Below are 6,000 nucleotides of genomic sequence, written 5' to 3'. Positions count from 1 at the left end.
TCGGGCAAGTTTGCGGAGCCCAACATGAGTTGGGTGACATGATGCAAGAGAAGGAGCCACCCTGAAACAGGAAAAAACCTGGTGCAGCAGTCATGGCACCAGATTAAACCGGAACATAGGAAATGATTATAAAGATCAATAAGCAGCATACTCAGTAAATTGCTAATATCAACTGCTGAAAGTGCTTAAAAACTGAAGGTTTAGCGCCTGGTCACACTGCTGCGAATTCAAATTGCACCTTAAATTGCTTTTAACCTCCCTAGCGGTATGATTCTTTCCGATTTTTGGTGCTGAAAGCAGTACCATTATTTTGCATGGAAATATGTAGTTTTTTTTATTGTAGGCTGTAATTTTTAGGAATAACTGACTGAAATCTGTCTGAACAAGATTCTAAATCATACATTTAATTCAATAATATAATCAAAGCAAAAACACTGAAATTTGAAATATAGCGCCAAGTTCGCACATCGCTGAGCAAAGTCGCAAAATCGTTTTCAGTGTCTGATGATGAATTTCCCCCACGAATCATTATCACTCAATTCTGCAAGTGGTTCTGATTTACTATCGCTGTTCTCTAGCCGGTCTAAAACCGCTTTTGACCTAAAGTGACACTTTTTGGACGCCATGGACTTTTCTACGTTTCCAGGCAGAAAAAACAGTCAAAATGCAGACAGGGGACAGGACAAAGCACTAGGGACAAAATGTATGTGAAATGGGTTGAAACAGCAATGTTTTACTATGTAGAATCGTTTTGAAAAAAATTTAATTTTTTTAAAATTTTCAAATTTCCCGCCGCCGGCGGCGCCCGTACGTCCCGACGTCACGGGGATCGGAACACAGGAGCCGGATGCCGGCATCAGACGGAGGAGATGGCCAGGGACGCTGCAGGGGACACATCGCGGGAGCCAAGGACAAGGTAAGTGCTGCAGGGACTCCCTATGCAGTGCTGCATGGTAAGCCCGAGTGTAGCTTGGGGTTACCGCTTTTGGTACTGACATTTTTCCCTGAGCTACACTCGGGAATACCGTTAGGGAGGTTAATGAATGTGAATGCCAGTGTCTTAACGTGTAATTTACTGCAGCGCAATTTCTAAAGTAGTTCTTGCATTACTTTTTCTGCAGTTTTGCGGCAAATCCACTTTAATATAATGGAAATTGCACTGCAAACTGCAAGAAATCATTGAAAATCTTCACAAGTAGCAATAAAGTCTTTAGAAATCGCGCTGAAATGGCACACAAATTGCACAATTTTGAAATCGCAGCAGTGTGATCAGTGACTTAATATCGCTTTAACAAAATGGATTTCAAGGTAATTACCATCTAGTGGCAAAAAAGGTAACATTTTTGAAATTAAACACAAAAAACTGAAGTTTTATTCCATTCCTGTATAAGGTAGCTCCAGAGGCAGATGCTGTGATCAAATAATGCCACTAGATGGCAATCTTGTATCAAACTATAGAAATAGAATGATGATTGGACTGCAGCAGGCCTGGCGCTGTGTAGTCACAGATATCAATTACACTGTGTTTGTTTATTCCACTCAGCCAAGTGCAAAATCTTGTGTATATGGCGTATGTCAACTAAACAGCAACACTCTCAGCAGGACAAAGCGATGTTTACAATAACATTGCACTTTGTGACTTTTCCGCTGTTTACGTATTAACAATAGCTGGGATAGCATTCAGGGGAACCCGTGCAGAGATATATGGAGGTCACCATTGCTGACCCCACAGGGAAAATACTAATTGCTAGGCTGTCATGCTAATCCAATGGCTTCAATTATTTCTAAGTCTAGGCCCCGGATTAATGACCAAATCTAGGCTCAACCCCTTGCTCTTTCAGTGCTCCCCAACCCCCATACCTCCCTCCACCCAGAGACCCCCACTTTTTTTTTTTTGTAATGGAACTTTCCCACAGTCTTCAAGCTGATCCTAGGGTACGCAGGGTCATCTTCTTCTTCTGATCTTGGTGGTAGGTAGTCCGTCAAGATGCTGAATCTTTGTGTGACGTCATCACGTACGAGCTAGCAGACTGACACTGTGGTCGAGTATTTGTTTGCATTGTACACTGCTCATATTTACACATCTAAATGTAAGTGCAATATTATGTTTTAATAAAGAGTTTTAACTGCGTTGCACTATGAAGCTTCTCCTTGCTTAAACCCTTCCATACATGATCGCGGTGAGCAGCATGAGAAGGCAGAGACAGTACCCGGTGGGAATACATGTCTGTATGCTGTACGCAAATACCCTTCCTGGATCTGTCTTTGAGAGTGCCAGCCTGGAGTTGGGATACCTAAGCTTGCGTGATCTCTATAGTTTGAGATTAGAGGCTTGCTTGTCTTCTAAAGAGCACTTTTTTGAGCACAGAAGCACTTTATTGGAAGCATTCTTTGGCATGAAGCACTTTCCCGCACATTGAATTTGGGGACTTTTCATTTTAGTTGATTAATTTAAACTACACTGCTCCAAAAAATTAAAGGAACACTTTGAAAACCCATCAGATCTCAATGAGGAAAACCTCTCATTCTGGATATCTATACTGACATGGACGGGGCAATGTGTTTGAAACGTAAGGATGCCCCATTGTTTGATGCAAATGAAAATGATGGACCTACAGAGGACTGAATTCAAAGACACCCCAAAGATCAAAGTGAAAAAAATGATGCAACAGGAGAGTCCATTTTGCTGAAATGTCATTGCAGCAAATCAAAATGAAACTCAGTAGTCTGTATGGCCCCCATGTGCTTGTATGCATGCCTGACAATGTCGGGGGAGGCTCCTAATGAGACGACGGATGATGTCCTGATGGTGGCACATCCAACAATGCCACCATCAGGCCCAGCCCACAAGCCAGAGTACTTGGTGTCATTCTTGACTCCAATCTATCCTTCCAGCCCCAAGTCCAATCGCTAACAAGCTCGTGCAGACTCCACCTCCGCAACATCGCCAAAATCCGCCCATTCCTAACCCCAGAAACAACTAAACAGCTCATCCACTCCCTCATCATATCACGACTCGACTACTGCAACTCCCTCCTCACTGGCCTGCTTTAGTCTGAGGTGCAACCTGGTGGCTGCGGATGGACAGAAACATGATAATCCGGAAGTGTTCTATTGGATTTAGGTCAGGCTAGCATGGGGCCATTCAATGGTATCAATTCCTTCATCCTAAAAGTAGATCCAACATCAATCGTGATGCCCACCGCCACCGCTACCCATAAAAAGAGGGAAAAAAAATGCTCCGCTCTCCACACCGGCTCCCACCATATGACAGCTGTGCTGGTGATGACAGTTCGTATATACTGTCATGATGTCACAAGAGGATGGGGGTTCATTCCACCCCCTTGTGACATCATCACGCACTGTGATTGGTCAAATCAATGCACATGACCTATGGTCAGATGCATTGCTTTGACCAATCACATTGCACTGTCAAGGCGCGGTGGGCGAAAAGCCCGCCGAGCGCCCGCACCGTTCGTGTGTTCAACGAACACATGAAGGGCCCATGTTCGAGTTGAACTTATGTCGACTCGAACATGCAGCCCATCCCTACTCTTGAGACTGTGCTGGAAGACGCAGCAAACCTGGCAATGGCAGGTATTGATGTGCCATCCTGGAGGAGATGCACTGCCTGTACAGCCTCTGCAGGGTCCAGGTATCATCTCATGCTACCAGTAGTGACACTGACCCTAGCCAAATACAAAACTAGTGAAAAACAGTGATAAAAGATGCGTAGGGAAAAAAAATTGTCAGTGGCCTCCACCTGTAAAACCATTCCTGTTTTGGGTGTCATCTCATAATTTAATTTACACCAAAGCTGCTGAAACTGATTAACCACTTCCAGTCCGGACACTTTTACCCCCTTCCTGACCAGGGCAATTTTCAGCTTTCGGCGCTATCACACTTTGAATGACAATTGCGCGGTCATGCAACACTGTACCCATATGAATTTTTTTACCATTTTTTTGAGACAGATAAAGCTTTATTTTTTTTGCTATGTAAATGAAAATGTCCAAAAATGTTGAAAAAAAGTATTTTTCTTATAATATTTTGCAAATAAATAATCTTTCTTCATAAATCTTGGCCGAAATGTATTCCATTATCTTTTTAGTAAAAAAAAAAAATAAGCCAAATTAGTTTATAACCAAAAATTATAATTTTTAAACCTTTTTTTTACACTTTTATTTTATTTTTTATATTATTTGTTTTTTTGTTTTTTTTACATACTGTCACCCTAGCAGTACAGTGGTGACACTGTACTACTTGTGGGGGGTGATGAAGATTTTTTTTTTTTTTTTACACTGATTGCTTTTACACCCATATAGGATGTAAAAGCAATCATTTCTCCTTCTCTCTGTCTGAATTCTTGCAGCCATTGAGAAATACTGAGTGAGCTGTGATTGGTCACAGCTTGTCACATGGTGGAAGGCTGTTGTGTATAGCCTTGTACCATGTGACCTCTGTGATCATTCACAAATTTCACACGTAGTAAGCAATGATGTCACAAGTGACATCTTGCTTACTACTTTGCATGTGATCGCTGATTGGCCAATCAGTGATCACATGATCGGGACCTCGTACAGAGGTGCCGTCTGACGATCGGTGTTTCACTGTGTCCGGAGGACACAGCGGGTACCGGATCGCGGTGCTGCGCACTCCCAGGGAGCGCACACAGCTAGAAATGGCGGGTGCCGTTTATGAACGGCAACCCGCCCCTGGAGTGCCACCGTCCTGCCGTTTATAAACAGCAGGTGGATGGCAAGTGGTTAACAGCCCCCTCTGCTACTTAACTGACCAGATCAATATCACAGGAGTGTCATTGACTTGATGATATATGCTGATTAAAAAATGTTCCCTTCATTTTTTTGAGTTGAATTGTAGATCGCACTTTTGTATTTGTTATGATTTATTTGTTTTTGCACATATTTATTTAATAATGTGTACACATAAAGGGAACAGCGCATTGTTTAATTTAGCAAAGGATTTATTCTGGTATTCAGGAAGTCAGTAGTGGCAGTTCACTCATTTATTGTACATTGATAGGCTAAGTGCAAAGATTGTTCTTATTTAATACCGCTGACATGATGATGTCTATGCCATTCACTGCATCCTCAAAGAGATTGTGAACCCTCACCTTGTAAAACAAACAATTTAGTTTGCAATAGAAATTAATGGTAAAACATTTAGGTATATATATAAAAAACAGTATAAATACATTTTACCCCCTTCTTTTTTTTTTTTAAATAAGTGATTACATTTGTTCTCGGCTGCATAAGCGCTGGGAATGGAGAAACGACAGCACACTGATCTTCCCAGTGAATGGCTGTGAAGGGGGGGGGGGGTCAGGACAAGGCTCATCATTGGAGAGGTGACCAGGCTGTGCTCTCATGCCTAGTGTGGTCAGTTTTAAACAGGAAGGCAGAGGGACTGGCAGGAACACCAGGGATTTCACACAAAGGAAGCAATGCAAAGAGAGCTGGGTATATGGTACAGCAGGCACATATCAGGAATATGAAATGTTGGGTTTACATATTCTTTAAATTATGAATGAAGGGCCATGTGGTTCTGTCACCTAAGGGGATGAGCCCCTGACTCCCTGCTCTCACAGTATCCCCACACTCTTCCATGCTGAGTACCGGGCATCATTCAACATGGAACAACTGAGGACATCTTGTGACAAAAAAGTACTGCAGGGGACAGATCATGATTGAACGTGAGTATTGTAGCCTAAGTTGCCTTCTTGGATTTAACACCTGCTGGAAGTTTTTTAATTTAAAAAATGTTACCTGGAGTTGGGTTCTAAAGTGGAATTTACCCATAACAACTTGATAAAAAAATAATTCTTTAGCAAGGAACATTCATTCCACATTAACCTCCCTAGCAGTCTGATTATGTCCATATTTCTGTGCTCAAAGCGGTTAATTTTTTTGCATGGAAATATGTAGTTTTTTTATTGTAGGCCTGTAATTTTTAGGAATATCTCATTGAAATCTGTCCGAA

This window comes from Staurois parvus, unplaced genomic scaffold (assembly GCF_062004578.1).
Source record: "Staurois parvus isolate SC_StPar_1 unplaced genomic scaffold, SC_StPar_1.0 ptg000578l, whole genome shotgun sequence".
NCBI lineage: Eukaryota > Metazoa > Chordata > Amphibia > Anura > Ranidae > Staurois > Staurois parvus.
This window is presented reverse-complemented; position numbering follows the sequence as displayed.